Source organism: Ailuropoda melanoleuca, chromosome 8, assembly GCF_002007445.2.
Source record: "Ailuropoda melanoleuca isolate Jingjing chromosome 8, ASM200744v2, whole genome shotgun sequence".
Classification (NCBI taxonomy): domain Eukaryota; kingdom Metazoa; phylum Chordata; class Mammalia; order Carnivora; family Ursidae; genus Ailuropoda; species Ailuropoda melanoleuca.
Window position 1 is genome coordinate 43,840,998 of NC_048225.1, and position 23,402 is coordinate 43,864,399.

The 23,402-nt window shown below is 39.7% G+C and overlaps 1 long non-coding RNA gene across 1 annotated transcript in view; it reads right to left on the reverse strand.

Moving 5' to 3' along the window:
- Window positions 1–23,402, reverse strand: part of LOC117803352 — a 78,303-nt gene that overhangs the window by 29,219 nt on the left and 25,682 nt on the right. The window contains exon 3 of the long non-coding RNA XR_004627116.1: window positions 19,645–19,744. This is a non-coding gene — a long non-coding RNA (uncharacterized LOC117803352). The remainder of the gene's footprint in view (window positions 1–19,644; window positions 19,745–23,402) is intronic.

Below are 23,402 nucleotides of genomic sequence, written 5' to 3' on the forward strand. Positions count from 1 at the left end.
TAAAGCACTGTCACAACTCAACATGGCCTTGAACAGCGTGCCAAAGATTTTGTATTTTATTCCCTGTATGATGAATAGCCACCCAAGGCTTCAGAGGAGGACAGTGTCACAGTCTAACATGATTTAGGGAGCAGTGCAAAGGCTGCTCTGATTAGGAGATCAGTTAAGAGGCTGATTGAGAGCCTCAATTGAGGTGGCAGATGAGAGGAGATACATGTAAGGATAATTTGGGGTAGAAGGAAGAGGACTCAAGAATGAAGTGGTGAGAGAAATACAGGAGATAGTTCTAAGGATTTTTATTTTGGGTGAATGGGAGAATGGTAAAACCCTTAAGAAAGGCAGAAGGGATGCAAAATTTTCTAGGAGATAGAGATGGGCTGTGAAAAGTCAGAATATAAGGCAAGCCTCTTCCTCAACTAAAAAAAAATTATGTGCACCCATTCATTTTGACATCTGAATCTGAAACAAACAAAAACTGAAGGACAGTGGAAGAAGGAGGAGGAGGAGGGGAGGATGGTGAGGAGGAGGAGAAGAAGAAGAGGGAGAAGGAGGAAAAAATGAAGAACATTATAGGGTAGATAATGGTTTTCACTAATGATCCACTTGACAGTGATAATCAAGCACATTAAATTTTATATTTCAGGGAGTGCTAGGCAGATGCTAAGTTTGTAACAACACACTCTTTCATTTCTGCAGATGTTGGAGATTTCCTCTCCCAATAGAACAGGCAGAAACTTGTTTGGAAAGACCCATACAAGGCTACAAGCACCCCAACTACATCCTTTCCAAGATGCTAATGCTTTCTACTTTCATCCAAGACTCCCAAAGCCTGTGTGTTCAGTGGGCAAAGAATGATACGGAGGTGCTGCTCTCGTCTGAGACCATATGGGCAGCCAACCATGCAGAAGGGAATGGCAGAGGCCTCCAGTCCAAAAATGGTGTACTCTACATAAAACCATATTCCCTTCCCATATCCCTCCCAAATACTCAAGCTGGCATAGGGAGTTTTTGACAATGAGAATGAAGCTTTCCTATGTTGTATCCATGAGTTTTGTTACCATATTTTCTAAGTCAGAACTCCAGATGCATGACAAATACAGTTGTACAAATGGCAAGTAAAGGACAGGATATTTTAAAGACTATCTGGAAAATCTAGTATATGTGGTTGCCATGGTAAAAACACATCATTTAAAAGACTGATTCTACAAATATCTATTTGATACCTACAAGGTGCCAGGCATGGTTCTAGGTGCTGGCGATAGAATAGTGAGCAAGATATACAACATGTTATATAATGGGAATGGGCAGTGTGTTGGGATTCAGGATGGTCTATTAAGTTAAAGATAAGATCCAGAAAGAACACGACCAGGTATGTATTTATACTGCAGATTTTTAACTTCTACTTGAATCTCAAAAATTCAAAAGGACTGACTAATCAGTGATAGACAGAGTCTCTAACCACTAGTGGGAAATCATCTCTCCCTCTCTGACTCCCCTGCACTTCCTTTGGTGGTCCGAAAAGCATCAGATCATTCTATCATGTGTTATAATTATTTATGTATATGTCTTATCAGTCTTTGTAGACTCCTTCAAAGCGGGCTGCTTTTGCTTATCTCTCCAGATCCCTTTCCTGGTACCATTCTTAATTCCCTCCCTTCTCCTCCATTTACCACATATCAATGTTCCTTCCATGCAGAACTCTTCGCTAGTCCCTATATATGCCAAGCTCTTTCTGGACCATGCCATTGCACACAGTTCCTTCTGATGGAACACCCTTCCCCTTCTTTGCTTTGGAGAACCATAAATCTTTTTGGAACAAGCAGCTCAGGAGTTACTTCCTCAGTTAAGCCCTCCTTGACCTCTCTGGCTCTTGTAGGGCTCTAAGCATATCTTGTTAGCTCACTTATCATCTTGTTTTGTTTTTCACTGGTTATGGGTCTATAAGTCCTGGGGCAGAGTCCTTATTTTATCCATCTAGATCTCTGCGGCCTTGCGCTTTTGCCTGAAAGAGGCCTTCAGTGAAAGTTGCTGAATAACTTAACTTGCCTTCTGAATTGACAGGGAGACAGCTATATGACTCTAAGGCCCTCCTACATTCCCTCCCTCCCTGCCTCCCATACTCATTTGTCCTTGCTAGAAATTTCCCCCAGTGCTCACTCCTTGGCTTGAAGGCACTGAAACATCTATCGGAACACAAATGTTATGTAGTAGATACAGCACTGAATGAAGAATCTATACAGACCTATATTCTAGTTCCTACTCACTCTGCAATTAGTTCTGTGACCTCTGCCAAATCACATCATCTTCCTAGGTCTTCATTTCTTCATTTGTAAGGTGGAAGTTGAACTCAATCCAGAATTATATCTATTTTTTTTCCTCCAGTGATAATTTCAGTCAAATGATAGTGGACTTTCAGAGAACTTTGGTAAAGGTTGTGAAGTTCAGATAAAAAAAAAAAAAAAGACACTCAGCTGGAAAGAATATAGTGACTGTTTTGGACCAATTAGTACAGAAGTGAGAAGTGGGGCATGTGTGCCTATTACTTGCTGACAGTGAATTGAGTAGGTATTTGAGTTCCTTTTAGTTCAAAGACTCCACATGTCATGATCCATGTAAGATTATGTGTAAAGTCAGTTCAATTTTGTTCAGACACTTGTCAAGTGTCTACTGCATGCTATGTACTGAGCGGTGCAAGATAAAAAGAATAAATAATGAGTGATGCTTGCCTGTAAGGGACTCTGGGTGATAAGAAGAGGTAGGTAGTAAGTATCACTTTCGTTAAGCAGATAATTGGAACTGAGACTCCACAAATGAGTGGAGGAACTGGATCTCAGACTAACATGATTTTCAGTACTTTACACTTTTCCACTATACCTCACTACCCTTCATTTTAAAAAGAAAGGGAAAGGAGATACTGAACTAAAAACCTGGGTATTTCCCATGCCTGGGGCTTCATAGCAGACGCCCAAGATGAATGGACAGTGTTAGAAACCCGGAGCAAGAAGTAGAAAAGGGAACAGAAGAGTCGAGAAAACAAATTTCACCTGTGGCATGAGGTCTGGTCTTGGTTGCTGCCAAGCACGCTTCTTCACATCATATGTACCTCAATTCTACAATGTTCTGCCGCCTAAAAGTGATGGGGTTGGGGAGAGGCAATGACCCTTCTGGGATGAAACAGTACAGAGTAATTATTCAAATCAAATTCTGTTGATGACACACCAGGCCATATAAGCTTTGTGGCATGACAGTGTCCACCCAAACACCACTTGAGGGCATGGCCCTGTGCACTTGTGAGGTTTGGAGGAGAACTTTTATATCCATTTGGGTTGAAAATGCCACTATTTTCCAAGTACTAAATTTTTCTAAGTAGTGAGAGTTTCTAAGTAATGGCAGCTGGGCTGTTTTCTAGGCCATATGGATGCATCTTGATGGAGGGTGGGGGTGGTCATAAATCCAGAGTGTGGTCTCTGGACTCCACATGTTCAGATTCTTAATAGTGACCAGGCGCTGACAAAATTGTTCATGTCACTAGACTCCCATAAGTCAGGCAGCCATGAAGAAAAGGAAGTTACTGATTGATAATGAATTTCCACACAGTAGGCAATGCACACAACACTAACATCATATGCTCCAGTAAATTTAGCTACTAAGGGTACCCCCTTCATGGTACTGACATACCTGAGAAACCAGCCAATATTCAGAAAGTCACTAAGAGAGAACCCAAAGTTATAAAAAAGAAGATTCAATGAACTGAACATGATATTTATTTTTGGCTACTATAACCTTAAAACATAGACTGTTGGAGCTAGAAGGGACCAAGGTCACCTTAGCCAACACCTTCATTTCACAAAAGGGGAAACTAAGGCCCAGAAATGAGAAGTGACTTGCCCAAACCCACATCATTTATTTATTTTTCTTCTCATCCTATAGACATTTACAGAGTACCAACCAAGAGTGAAGTTTCATTCTAAGCAAAGTGGAGACTTTTGCATGCTCAAAAGTCTAGTTTACAAGATGGATATGAATAGAACCAGTTTTCATACAGTATGATTACTGCTCTAAGACAGGGGTTGGCAAAGATTTTGGCAAAGATGGATAGTAAACATTTTAAGCTCTGTGGGCCATATGATCTCTGTTGCAACTACTAGACCCCATTGTTGTAGCACAAAAGCATCCATAAACAAGATGTAGATGATAAAATTGTCTGTGTTCCACTAAAATTGTATTTACTGCCACCGAAATTTAAATTTAATATAAGATTCACGTGGCATGAAATATTATTCTTATTTTGATTTTTTCCAACCACTTAAAAATGTAAAAACTGTCCTTAACTCAATAGCCTACAAAAATAGGCGGCAGGCTGGATTTAGCCTAGAGGCAGTGGTTTGCTGACCCTTGCCTTAGATGAATAGATGTTCCAAATGATTTTTCACCATCCATGTAAGTATGATCTAGTTGATCAGATTCTTTCCCCAAGAATAAAAGGGGGAAAAACGAGTGTATGCTTGTCAGTACCACTGACAAGACAAAGAACAGTAAAAGGATGAGAAGAGTCCTGAAAGCCCCTAGTTCATCTGCATCACACCTCTATTTCCCTTTTCATTTTTCTGGTTTTAAAGTATGGCATGTTTATTATAGAAAGCATGAGAGCATATTTTAGAAGAAAACATTTTAAATTTCCCGTAACGTTGTCAACCAGGTATAACCATTTGTAACACTTTGGTGCATTTCGATCTTTTTTTGCTTGTTTGTTTGTTACGTTAGTCACCATATAGTACTTCATTAGTTTCTGATGCAGTGTTCCATGATTCATCGTTTACGTATACTACCCAGTGCTCATTGCAATATGTGCCCTCCTTAATACCCATCACCAGGCTACGCCGTCCCTCACCACCCACCCCTGTGAAACCCTCAGTTTGTTTCCCGGAGTGAATAGTCTCTCATGGTTCGTCTCCCCCTCTGATTTTTCCCCCTTCATTTTTCCCTTCCTTCTCCTAATGTCCTCTGTGCTATTCCTTATGTTCCACGTATAAGTGAAATCATATGATAATTGTCTTTCTCTGCTTGATTTATTTCATTTAGCATAATCCCTTCCAGTTCCAGCCATGTCGATGTAAATGGTGGGTATTCATCCTTTCTGATGGCTGAGTAATATTCCATTGTAGATATGGACCACATCTTCTTTATCCAGTCATCTGTTTCCAGTTAAGCTCTGAATGCCTCCATAATCCTGAGTCAACTTTATTTACTTTTCACATTACAGAGACTCTTAGTTTTGTGTAGTTTAAAATGTAGATTCCTGTGCAGAAGAGCTGGCCCTTTCTAAGGTTTCCACAAAAACATGTTTAGAGGGCATCAAACGGCTGCATGGAACTCAGTCCTTTCAGGAGTGAGGTTATGTTTTGATAGCTTTAGGGGTGCCCTGTGTGTGGCCTTGGGGGAAGGCTGACAACCCGCCCCTCAGAGATGTGAGCACATGGGCAGCACCTTATCAATCTTTGAATGCCTAGTCTTTCAGAGCAGAGTCTGGCATTTCAGAACCAATAGGCTTTGTCATGGGCATTTTCCTTGATGAAAGGTATGTGTTCTTTCTCCTTATGGGAGAATTCTTTGGGTCTCAGTTTCCTTACCTATAAAAAAATCATAATAATCTCACCTACATCCCAGGTTTTTATGCGATCACGTGCATGGTAACACTGTGTAAACTAACACTACCTGAATCACCACTTGCTTCCATCCACGCTGTCTCCATATTCAATAAGGCCACTTTATCTTTCTGGGACTCATTTTCCTTATCTCAAAAGCCAGAAGGGTGAATTCAATGCTTCTGAGTTTCCTTCCAATTCTACCACTCTGGCCCTGTGCCTTGTTAGGAAAGGACCTTTTCATTGTATGGTGAGCAATTTTACATTTATGATTGAAGGTTAAGGGCAGGAACAAAAAGGTCAAGTATGGAAAAATAACAACAAAAAAAGAGAAGACTAGAAGGGAACCCTGGCCCTATACAGGGAGTATCATCAAGTGCCCTCCTCGTTTGGTGTCCAGGATAAAATGTCTGCTTCCTTAAAAAGCATAAAAATCATGTTCTTTGGCATTGTCTAGATTTGCTTTACATGTGGAATGCTGAGTTTGACAATCTTATCATTCTTTTCTCTCCTTATCAGAGTCAATCAATACTTGGAAATGTTAACGAGATGGTCCATCCAGCAATTTTTAACAAGGCGCTCAATGCCCAGATAATTTAATGTGGAATATACACATTGCTATGTCATGCTTTTTTTTTTTTAACCTCTGCTGGGGGTGATGGCTTCCACAAAGCAGACTATGTCCCATAACACCAGGGTCCTGCACAGATTTTTTCCCTCCTTCCTCTCATTTTCCACTTTCATAAAGAAGGAATATGTAAGTCCATTGACCAGTAGATGAAAGGCTGTCGTCTTTTCCTCTGAGCAAAGTGACCTTGTTTTTAAGGAGCCAGTGTGGGATGGGAGTGGGCATAGAGCTGGGTTGGCAAATGAGGGGCAGGAGAGGCAAGTGGGGAGATTAGAGAAACCTGTTTCTCTCCTTCCTCCACACTCCTGACTTGAGGTGTTTAAGGAGGGGCAATGAGGATCGAAACCCAGGACCTATCTGGTGGCTCTAAAGGTTGTTTCCTACAAAGGAGAATGGATCTTGATAGGGCTTTCTGGTGTACTAGACATCTTTGTTGTCCAAGCAATGATTCTAGGCCTCTAATAACAAACAGATTGGAAGCTCTATGAATTCTCTTGTGACATATATATTATAGGCCCACAGAGATAAAATAATTTACAAAAGTATGTATGGTAGATGATAGTTTCCCACAACTACAGGAGCCTGAGAGACACTTTTCAAGACATCTGGCTATTCAGCACATAGTATGAAAAACCAGGAATGTCCCAACTACCTATCTTTTGTTAACCTTAATTATCTCTGAAATGAACAACTTATGGTCCTCTGGATATACTCCAAGCTTCCCCATCCCTGTGCATTTATTCAAACTATTCCCTCCCTCTACATTAAAGACCCTTCCCTATCAAACATTCTTCTTACCACCGAGACGACTGGTCCAAATCTTACATGGTTCAAGTCCCATTTCAAGTACTGACTTCTTTATGAATACCTCTTTTTTATTTGGCTCTTGTTATAGTTACTTTTTTATGAGCTTATGTTTTGCCCCTCCCCCCATGAGGCTATCTATTCCTTAAGACTTCAAACTAATCTCCATATTCCCTCATGTTCAAAATGGCGCCTGTTTCAGGTCCTTCAACAAACTAGTCCTTGAAAGAAAAAGATCTGTTGATCATTTGTTTAACCAGAACACAGTATCGAACAACCTCAGCTATAAATGGAATATTTGCACTATTTGGAAGTCTGAACCACAAAAAAGCTGTTAACAAAGATTTAATTCAAACTAAACAACAGCCTTGCAGAAGATCTCCTGAGTTCAACACATTCCAACAAAGTTTTGTACCTCCTGCGTATTTATCTAAGCAGCTGAATAAGTTCTGAATAATAAGCCTGAGGCATGGCAAGGTCTTCAATCATCAGGAAAGATTCAATTATATACAGAGTGTGTGGTTTCCAAAGGAGGAGCATGGACCAATATTTTGAAAAGGCTTTTAACAAGACTGATTGAACTAAAATGTTTTCCTTAATAAATATTACTTACACGGAACATGCATGTCCCATCCCCATCCTGGTTCATGAACTCTTTTCTATAATTCCTTATCTCCCCAAATCATTAAGAAGGAGGGAGATGTGAAATGTGAGACAGACTGTGCTAGGGACTGAATGTTTGTATCTTCCTCAAATTCATATGTTGAAATCCTAATCCCCAGTGTGAGGGTATTAGAAGGTAGAGCATGATTTGGGGAATGATTAGGTAATGAGGGCAGAGCCCTCATGAATGGGATTAGTGCCCTTATAAGCAAAAGCTAGCCCCTTTTCTGCCATCTGCAAACCAGGAAACAGGTTCTCACCAGACACCAGATCTGCCAGAGCCTTGATTTTGGACTTCTCAGCCTCTAAAAATGTGAGAAGTAACTTTCTGTTAGCAGCCTGAATGGAGTAAAAATATCTGTATCTGCTATGACTATGATGCTTTGTAGACACAATCTCAATCCGATCAGCAATCCTATAAGGCAAGTATTATATACACTTGTCTTACAGATGACAAGACAAGACTGAGAAGGGGTTAAGTACCTGCTCCAAGGTCACAGACCTAAAAGTAGACCTACATCCAAACTTGGGTCCCCTTGGTTTCAAAGTTTATGCTTTTGCACTGCACAGTGCTGCCTTATGCAGTGTTTTCATAGCAATCCAAATAGACGAGAAAAATTTGTTAAAATAAAAAAAATTTTTAATGGAAATGCAGTGTGGTGTCATGAAGCAAAATATTGGACCAGGTGATAGAACAAGAAGATCCCGCTCCGCCATGAGCCACCTAACCGTATGACCTCAGCCAAGACACTCCATCTCAAAAATCATAAAATCAGATTGTAAATGCTAAAAAAAAATATTGCATATTGAAAATCACTTACCCCTTCTCAATCTTCTCCCTTTCCAGAAGAGGAATTTGAGGCCCAGATGAAGCCACTTGCCTATAGTCACACAAAACACCATTTAGGTTTATCAAACCCATCTAGGGCTCCTTCCACTGGGTCATACCTCTCCTCCTTAGGTCTTTGTCTCCTTGTTTACAAAGCAAACCTCCAAGACTGTGTTCTCTTAGTTTGGGCTGTTAGAGAGTAATACCATAGGGTGGCTCAAGCAACAAATATTTATTTCTCACAGTCCTGGAGGCTAGCAGTTCTGTTGTCTGGTGAGGGAACTCTTCCTGTTTGCATATGACTGTTTTCTCCTTGTATCCTCACACACCTGAGAGAGAGAGATATATCATCTCTCTTGGTTTTTTTTTTTATTCTTGTTTTTAATTTTTTTTTTATTTGAGTATAGGTGACATATAATATTACATTAGCTTCAGGTATACAACATAGTGATTGAGCAAGTTTACACATTATGCTAATGTTCACTGCAAACATAGCTACCATCTGTCACCATACAATGCAATTACAACACCATTGACTACATTCCTTCTGCTATACCTTTTATTGCCATGACTTATTCATTCCATAAATGGAAGCCTGTATCCCCCACTCCGTTTTATCCATATTGCTCATTCTCCCCAGCCCACTTCTCTCTGGCAACAATCAGTTTGTTCTTGTGTTTCTTCTTATAAGGGTACTAATCTCATTCATAAGGGCTCTGTGCTCGGGACTTAATTATGTCCCAATTACTGGCCTACCTCCTAATACCATCACTTTGAAGGTTGAGGATTTCAACATATGAATTTTACAGGGACACAAACATTTAGTCCATACCATGTGTGGTTCACTTAGACTGTGCTATACAAATGTAGAGGACTTTATTACAATTTCTTAGTGTGTAACTGTAAAGTGAGAGGTCTCAGAGATACTGTGAGAGAAAAACCATAAGCCTCTGGCCTATTTCAGGGGTGGGAGGGTGTAGGATAGAGGAACAGAGAGAGAGAATGGGAGGGAAAATGGGTCCTAGAGAGAAACTTGTCCTTAGGGCTGCTGCAGATCCCAATAACATACCTGAGTGAGTTTCTCTTCTTTATAACAAAACCAAGAAAAACTAACTAGGAAATAGAGAAAAATCTTTATCTAAATTAATTTTTTCCAAAACATCAAATGATACTCTGGTGTAGTGTATATAGGTACAAACACCCAAATGCTAGCATTTTGGAAAAAAGTTACACCAAAAAAGAGCATTTCCTCCTGTATCTCTCCTCAAACTTTCAATCTCAACCTTCCACCAAAATAGCTATTATTAATGTAAAAAGGTGAAAAGGGCCAGCATGTGAGCTTTGGCTCAGTGAAGCGATGGTGGAACAGCCTTCCTTCCTTCTGACTGCATTTGGCTCCTGTGTGCTTCCTGCAGGTACATTTTTTGGCCTGTATCATCAGCGCAGTGTTTTGCTTAGCAACCGATGGGCTTTCATTGAAATGTCTGTCTGCTTAGAGGGAGAAGATTTGCCTGTGTCACCTTAGAAGTTAATATACTATGCTACAATGGAGTGCAGGTAGAAGATTATGAACAATAGTTCCCGAAATCTTTTCATTGGGACCCTATCCCTATGAGATGCTATGTGACAAAAGGTTCCAAGGTCAAGTAAGTTTGGGAAATGCTGCCTTCTATATTGCCTCTTAAGGAGTCACTAATGCACATGAATGTGTTAAAAGTCTTCTCTGCTGGCTCCTCCTTTGTACCAGATTTCTCAATTCCAAGTGCCTTTGGGGCTTGGCTTTGGGCCTTAACTCCTCTCTACACTCTCCCTAGACAATCTTATCCAGATATACCACCTCTATGCCAGTGATTTCCCAATTTATATCACAGACCTTTCTCCTAAGCTCCAGACTCTTAGATATAAGATCTGTCTACTTGATAGCACCTCTTAGATGTGTAATAGGTATCTTGAACAAAACGTGGATGAGACAATCTCTTGATTTCCTTCACCCCTGTAAGTCTTTACTTCCTTAGCCTTTCCCTTCTCAGTCAATAATTCAACCATGTAATTAACTGCTCAAACTCAAACCCAAGAGCTACAAGTCATCACTGTCTTTTCTCTGGTCCCTCTTTCCCACATTAACCCATCAGGAAGACCTGTTGTCTTCACTCTCGAAAAACATGCTGGCGCCATCCACATCTCTCTACCTGTTCTGACAATCCCATCATCGTCTCTCAGGTGAGCTACTGTAAGAGACTCCTAACTGGTCTCCACTTGTAATCTTGGCCTTTAAATTCCATTCTCTACACAACAGCCAAGGAGATTTTTTTTTTACAAATTGTATTATTAGATCGGGCCAAGGCTGAAAGCCTTTCATATTGCTTTCCGCTGCACCAATGATCAAATCTTCCTTCTTACCACGGTCTCTAAGATCATCTCCTTACATGTATTTTCCTGTCTGTTCAGTTTCTCAGCTCCAGCCACAGAGGCTCTCTTCTTCTTCCAACATGCCAAGCATTGTCCTGCCAGGTCTGTGGACTCATTGTTCCCTCTGCTGCCTGTGTTTCCCCAATTCCAGTTCTTTCCTATAACATCATAACATCACCCCTAATGTCTTCACAGTCCTTAATATTATTTGAAATCTTACTTGTTTGCTTCGTCATTCACCTTTTTTAGGGAACCACCTAGAAAGTGAATTCTATGAAGGCAGGGCAGGGGCTCATCTGTCCTGCTCATTCTTCACCAGGATTTGTTCAGTGCCTGGAGAAGTGCCTGGCATATAATAGGCACTCAATAAGTATTTGCTGACTTTATGAAATGATTTGAGAAATTATGTGTTGGAGAAAACTGTGAAACTTAGTTTAACCCTACAGTCTTCAAGTTTATTTGAGCTCAGAACCCTATCTGCCATTGTAAAGAATATTCACTATCCTGGGGACCAGTTCCTGGAATGCACTTTGTTTTATGCTGATTTAAAAGCAATATTGTGGAGAGTTAATGTTGGAGATCCAGTGGATCTTCAACATCAGAACTTGAAAAACCTCTTGTAAGCAGGCATTTTGGCAGGTCTTTGGGAGTCCATATTTTTATTAGGAGAACAATAGTTTTAAAAGTAAGTTATTGAGTATTTTTTTTCTTGGGATATGGATTCAATAAACTAAGCTAGCAGCTCAAGATTATAGGGCTCAGGGATAGATGAGGTGTTGGAGGTGGGAGAGAAGGAGTCCAGACAGGATATAGCAAAATTAAGGGATGTGGTTGACTAAGGGTAAATGAGATTGAGAACCAGTAAAACTTTCCTACTTCTAATGGAATTTTTAGAAACAGAAACCTGCAGTTGGAAACTTGGCTATTTTTATACCATGTATGTTTTCTGTAATTATTTGTTTTCTGTTTTCCCTCATGTTTAGTAAAGCTGTTCTTGAAAATACCAGCCTGTCTTAGATACGCCAAGGAAAAACATTTTTGTCCACATTGAAAAATTTAAAGGGGAACCACACAGCTTTAGATGAGACATGACCAGGTGATGTAGTGACATAGAGAATCTGGAAAACAGAAACCCAAAGTGAAGATGAAAGTCAGGGTGAGTCAGGGGGAGTCAGGGGGACTCGTGTGGCCCCTTCCAACCTTGAAACATTCTTTCAAGAGTCTGATCTGGTTCAGCTGTGATCTGCTTAAACTTTGGAAGGTTTTGTGCTGAGTCCTAATTAGACAAGGCCAATTCTTTACAAAGTCACATACATGATATATTAAGCTATAGAAGGAATTATCTAGTGGCACAAAAAGCCTTAGATGGAATTAGATGAGGAGAACTTGAGAAGTCCTCTATGATTTGAGATGTATGCAAGAGTATGTGAGAGGTTCTGTGCATACAGCAGAGTGTTCTGAGTTTGGACCTCAGTATTTCTTTTTTTTTTTTTTTTTTTAAGATTTTATTTATTTATTTGACAGAGAGAGACAGCCAGCGAGAGAGGGAACACAAGCAGGGGGAGTGGGAGAGGAAGAAGCAGGCTCATAGCAGAGGAGCCTGATGTGGGGCTCGATCCCAGAAGGCTGGGATCACGCCCTGAGCCGAAGGCAGACGCTTAACCGTTGTGCCGCCCAGGCGCCCCAAGGACCTCAGTATTTCTTAATCCATGATTGCACTAAGATTGAGAGATGGATTTTGTCTTTGGGGCAGGCTCTTGGAGAGACCAATGGGGAGCATTTTTAGTCATAAAGATGAGTGAAACACAGGGGAATAACCCAGATATGAAGGCCTAAGATTAGAGGATTTGGGTACAGTATTTAGTATGATAAAAGGCTGGCCCTATAGCAGATAAGATTGCAATCCTGAAGGGATACTTATGTTATTTGTGGTTGTTCTTTACTGGGTAGGATGTGGTCTTAGGGAGCATATTAGTCAGGGTTCTCCAGAGAAACAGAACCAACAGTGTATGTTATATGTCGGGGGTTGGGGGTAGGGAGATGCACATTCTGTAGAGCCAGTGTCCCAGTTTGAATCCTATGCTGGAAGCTGCTGCAGAACTAGGAAGAGCTGATGGCCCAGTTTGCAGGTTGTCAGGTAGGAGAATTCTTTCTTATTCAGGGAAGTGTTAGCCTTGTGTTCTAGTCAGGCCTTCAAATGATTGGGTGAGGCCCACTCACATTATGGAGAGCAATACACTTTACTTAGTCTACTGATTTAAATGTTCGTCTCATCCAGAAACACCCTCACAGAAATACCCAGAATAACGTTTTACTAAATATCCGAGTACCCTGTGGCCCAATCAACCTGACACATAAACTATCACAGGGACAGAGATTTCTATCCAGGATGGTGAACCAGCCCTGGAAATATGGTAGCGGTTTGGACAGAAGGATAGAGGGAATCAGCCTCTATACCAGGCATAGCCGATAGATTCTCTGACAATGACACTTGAGATTCAGCTTAAGTTTTTTTTGTTTTGTTTTTTGTTTTTTTTCGATGTTGTATTTCCTACGTGTTACCTTTAAGCCTTAGTGTTATGGGTTGAGTTGTGTCCTAAAAGAGATGTGTTGGAGTCCTAACATCTAGTACCTCAGAATGTCACCTTATCTGGAGATAGGATCATTATAGAGATAATCAAGTTAAAATGAGATTGTTAGGCTGGGCCTAAATCCAACATGTTTGGTGTCCTTATAAAGGGGGCAATTTGGACACAGAGACGTGCATAAAGGGAAAACAATGTAAAGAGACAGGAAGAACACAGCCACCTAGAAATCAAGGAGAAAGGCCTAGAACAGATCTTTCCCTCCCAGCTCTCAGAAGGAACAACCCTGCCAACACCTGGATTTCAGATTTCTAGCTTCCAGAACTTTGAGACAACAAACTTTTACTGTTTAAGCCACTCAATTTATTGTCCTTTGCTATGGCAGTCTCAGGAAACCAACACGCTTAGCAAAGTCTACTACACATAATATCTTGTGTTAACAATACTTGGAGGGATGAAGACAGAAGCTGATGCACACGCAGAAAATAAAGCTCCAGGGGTGGGGGCAGGAGGGGAGGTGGGAGGGGAGGTGACAAGATGGAGGGAAGGTGACAAAATGGAGCAGACAGGGAAGAAGCCTGGAGCTGTGAGCTGTGAGCAGAGTCTCCAATGAGGTATTGAGGATGATAGTACTTTGCATACAAAATAATATTATTAAAAAGGGTAGATATCATTATAACTGTTGACAATATCATCACCAGAAAAATTTACTGGCTCCCTCCTGGAAAAACTACCCATATGACTAGTTCATAGTGATCATTCCTGTGTTTGATCAGCTGAGAAGCATTAATGGAGTTTATATTAACTTTAAAATGTTAAAAATTAAAAGGTTTGAATTAACATTGACAGTGTTGAAAATCAAAGGGCATATATTAACTTTGACAACGTTAAAAATTAAAAGGATAGTCTTTGATGACATCTGCATCAACCATGAAGGCACAAACATCTTGAGAGAGGACATATGGGAACAGCAGTGACTCTAGCATCACACGTTGCAAATACGTCTCCTTGTGTGAATGCTGCCACACAAGCATTCGACACATTATTTCCCAAGGTACCCCTTCTACTGAAATGTTGTCCTGGTATAGATAAGGAGCATCATAAGGCCATATGAGTGGAAAAAGGAAGAATGGAAGGAAAGAAGGAAGGAAGGAAGGAAGAAAGGAAGGAAGGCAGGAAGGAAAGAAGGAAGGAGCGGAAGAAGGAAGGGAGGAGGGAGCAATGAGGGGAGAGATACAGGACCTTTTCCTACCCCACAGCCAAGTTCCTATCCATTTGAAACAACCAGATTTGGTTTCAGATAACACTATCTTTGGTATATTTAACAAAGATGATTAAATTATTAATGTGGGATAAAAATGTTATTTAATAATGATCTACAAAAATTAATGCTTCTTTAGTGTACTCATTTCATGGTTTACTTTTAAAACCTTTGTAGCAGCATCTAATTTCAGAAAATAGAATGAAGAGTCCCTGGCCGTCTAGAAACTAGGTAGAAGGGAAAGAAATCCAATGACAGTATCTTGACATCTTTAATACAGAGTAATACTAATATGATAACAACAGCTATCCCTTTATTCTAAGGATTTCCATTTTAAAGGCTTGCTGTTATTAATTTTCCTTGCCTAGCTCCTTTTTAATTATAATTTTTGGGCTATCTGCATGAGTTGAATTCTATTAAATACCAAATGATTTCCCACATATCTGAGTTTGGAATCTGTCTCTTTTAATAGACAGAAATTACTTTCCCCAGAACAGTGATACAATAACAATGTCCAGACAGTCAAAATGAATGTCATTGTCCTTCTTCCTTACTACCAGGTATAGCTAGGAAAGGAATTGATGATGCATAACTAGGAATAGCTTTCTTTCCTGGGGCATGGAGTTGAGGGGTGAGGGTATGGATTGAGTGTCCTTTTACCTTAAGGATCTGTTAGTATATCGGCAAGAAAAGTAGTTGATGTGTTTTCTAAGGAAATGTTCAAAAGATTTTTCCTGGCCTGGGATAGCCTGTATATAGGATGTACTGTCTTTATGTCTCTAAATATTCTGCAAAAGAATCTGATATCCACTCTACTCTGTGAAGTCATTTTCGTAAAGGAGGTCCCAAATGAAATGAATGGCTGGGGCAATGACTTTGGGAAGGTCTAAACCAGTTCTGATGTAATGCTTCTTCCAGGAAAATCCCAGGACTTTTGGGGGTGCTTGTTTCTGGTTCCATTTCAAAATATGACAGCCTTGGGTAGACTTAATCCAAGTGGACATGATTACACAGCCCCGTTCCACATCATTAGTAAGAGTAAATGCCTCCGCCAGAATTCTGCCAACACTGCTTCTAGCCAGACATCCATTAGTAAACATTGCAGTCTTAAAATATTGGTTGGCTTCTGTGGCTTGTCTGCATAATGGAAACTAGGTCCAGATTTTTTAAAGTATCAACATGAATAATCATAGAAATGCTGTTCTGCAAGAGATATAGTTAGAAATTTTAGGCATCCAGGGTAGAATTTTGGTAAAGATCTGTTTAATTTCTTATTTTTTTAATTTAAAATATTCTTAATTGAAAATAGAAAAATATTTCTGGTTTTGTGATGATGCCAGCTAAGGAGGCAATTCCTTAGATCTAACTTTGCTTTGCTCAGGATGGCTATTTTACGTTCTATATAGAGATCAGCATAATTTGAAACATCTTTCTTCATCATGAGTAGTTGATCATTCCAAAGTAGGTATTTCTAACAAACTGAGAGGATTTAGTTGAAATGTACATCACAAATAATTGTCGTATTTTACACATTCTTAAAAATGACAATCTTTTTAGTTAGCATACACTTCACATGTTTTAAAAACATGCCACCTGTGTTCTCTTTTTTGATCGTTGATGGCCCTATAAGGTGAAAAGGGAAGGCCATATCAGTCTTCTACAAGTGAGAAAACGAGCTCAAAGAAATAAAGAAATTAGCCGAGATCACAAGTACATTAGTCCACTTTCAAGGTCAGCGATAGCATTTTCTTAGTATTCCTTGTTGAAGAAGGAAAAATTGCCAGTTAGGTGGAAGGGTTCTAAACTCTGTAACTTGCACACAAGTCCCTTGATCTCATCTAGCTCTAGGTCCCCCATGTTTGCTAGTACTCAGTGGTCATAGCTTCCTTTATAACATGTCTAGAATGAAAGGAGTTAAACCTTAAAGATTTACTTATCACCTGCAAGTAATAAGAAATCAGTCCTCTCAGAAAGCTAATGTGCTAAGAAGTTTTCGAGGCTATTTCATAAACCCTGACATGGTTACAAAGATGAACTACATTACCTTCTCAAATGAAGAACAACAAATACATAAGGATGATACATTGTAGAGATCACCTTAGAAGCCATAACATCCTTGGTGGGCATTTGTAAATAAGATATTGAACTTGCTGAGTCTCCTTCCCTGGAAAAACCCTGTGAACGTCCACATGTTCTTTTTTACAGTCATCACAACACCTCCACTGAGAGCTGCCTAGACAGGAATTATCCTCCCATATTACTTATGGGAAAGCCAAGGGTTCAGAGATCAGTGGACTGATCAAGGTCCCAGAGTGAGTCATTAGGAGAGACTAACCTCAGGGCTTATTTCTTCTTGATGATTTAAATGACTTGCTTGAGTTAATCAGAGGAAAATATTTGGAGAATGAGGACATTTATGGCATGTTTATCAAATATGCAGGTAATGAGGATTCAGTGCTATTCCTCACTCTGCTTCTAACTAGTTATGAGATTTGGACAAGTTATTTAACCAAACTGGGCCTCAGTATCATTCCTGGAGAAACGAAGCAGTTGAACTAGATCAGGAGTTTTCAAACTTCATTCTTTTTAAAGGAAACTCTAAACGATTTAGACATTCATTCAAAGTATTGTAATGTTATAAAATTAATTGATAAAAATTAAGATGCATGCAATCCTACCTCCTGCTTGGTTTTCCCCACCTCCTACAGGATTCCTTGGAAACAGTCTAAAAACCATGGTATTATGTAATCTGAAAGTTACTTTCTGTTCTAAAATTCAATGTTTTTATGATTGGAAACAACTAGCTTTCTAATCTGCTACCTGTTCCCATCCCCTACGGCATCTTATGGTATAAAAGAGCTCCAGACTGGAAGTCTGGAGGAGCTGGGTGTGGAACCCTGCTCCACCTACCAATTATCTTTGTCACTTTAATCAAGTTGTTTCACCTCTCTAAGTTTCTGTCTCCTCATCTATAAAATAGAAATAGTAGGGGAGCCTGGGTGGTGAAGTCGGTTAAGCGTCTGACTCTTGGTTTCCGCTCAGGTCGTGATCTCAGGGTTGTGATCTCAGGGTCGTGAGACTGAGCCCATATCAGGCTCCACGCTCAGCACAGAGTCTGCTTAAGACTCTTGCCCTCTCCCTCTGCCCCACCCCCTGTATCTCTCAAATAAATAATCTTGAAAAATAAAATAGAAACAGTAACCTTTTCCAAGTAAGAGTGCTTTGTAAACTGTAAAAGATTGAATAAATGTATAATGTCGTTAGTGTTACTGTCTGTGCACAACACCCTTCCATGGGGAGATGGTTTTGTCTTCAGGATGATGCAGAGTACCAACATGGGTTGAGCTGTTCTTTGGCAAGCTTGCCTACGAGTAGGGGTGGTATCTATTATATTTGGGCTTCATCTTCTCTGAGAGCTGAAAGTCAAGTTAGTAGAGAAGGTGTGGGCTATTGACACAGCAAATAATTAAACCAAGGAGGCAACATCGTTAAGTTTAAAGGGAAAAATTCTTCCCATAATCTGACCTTGACAACAGTGACCTGGCTATATTCCCCCTCTGCACAAGCCCATGACCCATTAATAATTGCTGTCATTCAATGAGTGCTTACTACATGCTAGACACTGAATTTTACATGAGTTATCTCATTCAATCTTATAAGAATCCTCTGCAATGATGTTATCCCTACTTTATAGTGAGAGATAACCAATAAAATGGGGTATTATTCCTATTTGGTAACTTAGAAAGGCTAAGTAATATGCTGAGGTTCGTATAATAGGCAAGTGGCAGAACCTGAACTCCGAATTCAAAGCTCTGAACAGCTTGCCTCTATATCTCCCAGTTGGATGGAATGATTTTTCTCACTCAGCATGAGGGCCAAAGCCCTCACAATGCCTTAATCAGCTCCATCTCTTCATTTTTATATTATTTTTATTCCTCCAATCAAAAGTGTTCCAATCATCTTCATAAAACTCAAAGGTGGAAAGCACCTATTAGTCATTAATGTTCCCCTCCTGTCTCCTGCTTGTCCTCTCTAGCATGTCCTCTGTTCATGAGTTAGGGAATGGAGCCACATCCCTTACCTTGGGGAGTTAGTCCCATAACTAATTCACCTCTGTCAGGAAGATTTTCCTCTTATGCGCATCCTCTTCAATTTTGCATTCTACCCAATTCCTTCTTTCTGTGGGCTGCACACTTCTGCTCTTCATATCACATTGCCTAAGCCTGTCCAGGTTCTCAGTGGTGATTTTGCTGCCTCTTGCCCTCACACTATGGCCAGAGTATTTTTTCTTATTAGCACCTGGAAGATGCTCTCCCCAGTGGACAGAAGCAGAGGTGAGCTGCAGGAGATGCTAGGAAAGAAAGGGAGGAGGAAGAGGCTTGAAACCTGCTTAGTCAGCAAACCTTGGACCCAGCTCAGCTTGCACATTTAGGTGCCCCCTCCTCTGGCAGCAGGGGCATTTACTGCCCAGCTAGGCATGATTCTATGAGGATATTGTGCCAGGCTCTAAACTTGCACCAGGAGTCACAGAAATAAATGGAGTGCATCATCAGAAGAAGACTGTGTGGTGTAGTGGACAGGATGTCAGCTTTGGGATTTGAAAAATCTAGTTTAAGTTATCGCTCCTTTTTATATAGCTATGGGGAAACAATACCTATCTACGTTGTTTCTATAAAGAGTCTAGACAATGACCTGGCATACAGTAGGCATTCAATCAGTGAGAACTCTTGTTTTTCAAAGCCCTGATTCTAAACAACTTGTTATAACCACAACCTCATAAATTTGTATCCTATTTGTAGTATCTAGGCAGCTATCCTTACCTCTTATTTTTCCATTCTTACTATGCTGCAAGTCAGTTTAGAGTATCCTCATATTCTGGTTTCACCTCCAGCATCAGCAATTCCACATGGTTCCCATTGCCTAGAAAGCAGAACTCAGATATTAGCTATCAGATCCAAATCAACATTAAATTTGCTTTTGAGTTTTCACTTTGATGTGAACCTTCCCGTTGACATGCTGAAATAGATATAGATATCAATCTATTTGCCATCTTTGTTACAAGCTTCGCATTTATGTTGACAATTTCTCATTTGTGTCAAGGAACCATTCCATGTGCATGGGTATTGGCAGTAGTATCTTAATATGCAAACAGAACTCAACTTGGACAAAATATTTCACTAAACACTCTTTTCAAATGAATGCACAAGACCATTCTCAGCCAAAGGAAACTACCTCTCTTAGGCAACTGAAATCTACTCATTTGACAAATATTTATTGAGAGTCTACAATGTACAAAAGGCCTTGTAGGCACTGGGATACACTGGTTGACATGGCAGACATGCATCATTGAAACAAATCTCCTCTCTCATGGAATTTACATTGTAGTGCAAAACACACAATAAACAAGAGAGCACATAAATAAAGAAAATTAATTTGAGATAACAATGATTGCAATGAAGAAAGCAAAACAAAGTGATATATAGTGATTAGAGAAGCTTTTTTATTTATATATTTATTTTTATCTTAATTTACAAATCAAAGTAATAGATACACATAGACAAAAAAAAAATCAGACCTCTCCCTCAAAATCTAATGAATAGGGAAAGGAAAGGTGGGAAGGCTTTTCTGAGGAGCTACTAACTGAGCTGAGACCTGAATTAGGAGGAGACATCTATAAGAAGGCCTAGGGAAAAGCATATCAGCAAAAGGAAACAGTAATCTAAGGGCATTAAGTGCAAAGGAGCATGGTGTACATGTCCATCGGACAGAGGAAATGACAATGTAGTTAGGGTGAATTGAACAAAGGGGTAAGAGGTAGGAGGTGAGATTGTAGACACAGGCAGACACCAGGCCATATAGAGTCTTTCAGGGTATGGCAAGACTATTGGCTATGTTCCAGTTACAGTGGGAGGCCATGGACAGGGTTGGATTAAGCCAGGAAAAGATACAGACTGATTTATGTTTTTTAAAAGCTGATTCTGTCTTCTGGCTAGAGGGTGGTGTATAGAAGAACAACAGTGAAAACAGGAGGCTTTTATAGTAGTCCAGATGTGTGATGATGGTGGCTTGGAGCAGGATAATGATAGTAATGATGGTGAAATTTAGGATTTCTTTCAGAATAATTTGTTTAGAAATTCCAGAATTTGTTGATAAATTGGATTTGGGGAGTGAGGTAAAACAGAGTAAATCCTAGGTTTGGGCTTGAGTTTTTGGGTGCATGGTGGTTCCATTTACTGAGACAGGAAAGATTGCAGGTAGAACATTTTTTAGGGAATTGGTTTTGATTTGGGAAAGTTAAGTACGATAGACCTATGAAACAGTCATGTGGAAATGTCTAAAAGGATGACTTGCTTGTCCTCTCTCACAATGCACAACTAACTTGTTGGCTAGGCTAGAGGTATGCAAGAAAAAAGCCAGACACCCATGCCAGTCCCAGATGCCTCAGTAATCAATTTGCAATTTTTCCCAAGAATTAATTCAGGGGCTTAAGGGACCAAGGTGGGTATTCCTTGGATACTTATACTACATTCTAAGATGTGTCTGAAGAGCTGTGGTTGGTAAAGGAAGTAGTTATATTGGTAAAGGAACAGAGTTATATTTGGCCAAAAAACATTTCCAACTACATTTTCCACTTGGCATGTAGATAGAATATGGAATGGTACGAAGAAATAATACAATCTGGTTTGAAAATGTTTCTTAGGCATAGACATACAAAGGAGAAAAGGGTTTATTTTTCTTCTCCTTCAGATTCTGGTTCATAAATTTATAGTTCTTAGAATTGGGAGGATCTTAAAGAACAGTGGATTTAGTCCCTGATCTCAGACACACAAAGTATTAAGGCAGTCAATTCCTAGAATAATCACTATTACTCACTCTATTATTACCACTACCAAATTCAGTAGTGATTTGTTAATCATTACTCCATTTTTGTAATAGAACTTCCCGCCTTTGAAAATTAGGCCTTTTCTTCAACATTCTTAATTTATACATTCAGGTCTTCAAAACCTATTTTCAGCTAAAAATTAAGTATAAATAAAATAAATTCAATAGAGACAAAACATTAAAATAATTTATAATCACTAGGATGCTTCCTCATGTGCAAAGTGTGCTTTGGAGGTAAGAACCATCCCTCCCCCTGCCTAAGTGTTTAAACATCTCCCCTGGGATATCATTTTGCTTTTCTTTATTTTTAAAGATTTTATTTATTTATTTATTTTTATTTATTTAGAGACAAAGAGAGGGAGTGCTTGCGCATGTGTGAGTGCGGGGAGGGGCAGAGGGTGAAGGAAAGAGAGAATCCCTAGCAGACTATATGCTGAGCCTGGAGCTCAGTGCAGGGCTCGATCTCATGACCCTGAGATAATGGCCTGAACAGAAATAAAGAGTTGGACGCCTAACTGACTGAGCCACCCAGGCACCCCTATCATTTTGCTTTTCTAACAGTAAGCTGTTAATTTCTGGCCTATCCCATCTATATAAGAAAGACTAGAATGAATATGGTTTTTGATGTTGCTTTATGCCAGGCCCTTTCAGCTTATCAGATTCTTTTATAATGGCCACTTCATTATATAGACTCATTCCTAAAGCTGTCCTCTTACTGGTTAATGGGTCTCTTACCTTTTTGGAAGCTCCTCTGAGCTAAGTTCATCTACACTGTGTTCTCCCCTAAGCTATAAATACCCTCCCCCCTCCAAGTCTATTTCCAAGGTCACCTCCCCTAACCTTAGAGCAGAAATAACTGTGATACATTAAAACAAAGGAATCAAGGAAGTAGAGATTTTGAAAGCCAAGGAAGTAGCCACATCCTATAACAAAACTGAAAAATAATCACCATTGTCTACATTCAGACCAATACCACAAACTAAAAATGGGTGGGGCATTAATTTCAATAGCAATTTGCTGACAGAGTCTACCGTTTCTTGTCATGAGCTATCTGTCCCATTTCTACATCAAAGGCGTGAAGATTTTGTTTGCTGGGCCTTTCAAGGTAATATTAGAGCTGTGTTCTGTACAAAAACTGGCTCAACTCAGCTTGTGTTCTCTGAAAAAGTTAGCTCAACTCAGGTCAATTATTTCTTGCACTTGTACAAGATAACCTGATTCTTATAACTCAGCTTGTTTATCGAGAGACTTTGGAGACTCTCCCTTCTCAGCATCACTATTGCAAAACAAAGGTTAGAGGTAGAGACTGTACATTACTTTTGCCTTAGTTCCTTCAGTCAAGATTAGGAGTTGCACCCACCAGAAGGAATGTTCTCCTTACAGCTTAAATTGCCAACTTCAGAGAAATAATACCTCAGCTCCCCTTACATATCATGACCTACTTACTCTTCCTTCTACTTCCTCAACCAGGAGGGGCTCTACACTTCCTAACAAAATAACACCTACCTTAACATTAATATAGATCAGCGATAATTTTTTATTTATTTTACGACCATCTACTCCCTTTGGTCTTCCCCTGGGATATGATTCTTTTTAAAATTTTTACATTTCAACAGGAGAATGTAATTTTTAACAATTTTAACAGTTTTTAACAAATCTTAACAATTTTTAATATTTTACATTTCAACTGGAGAAT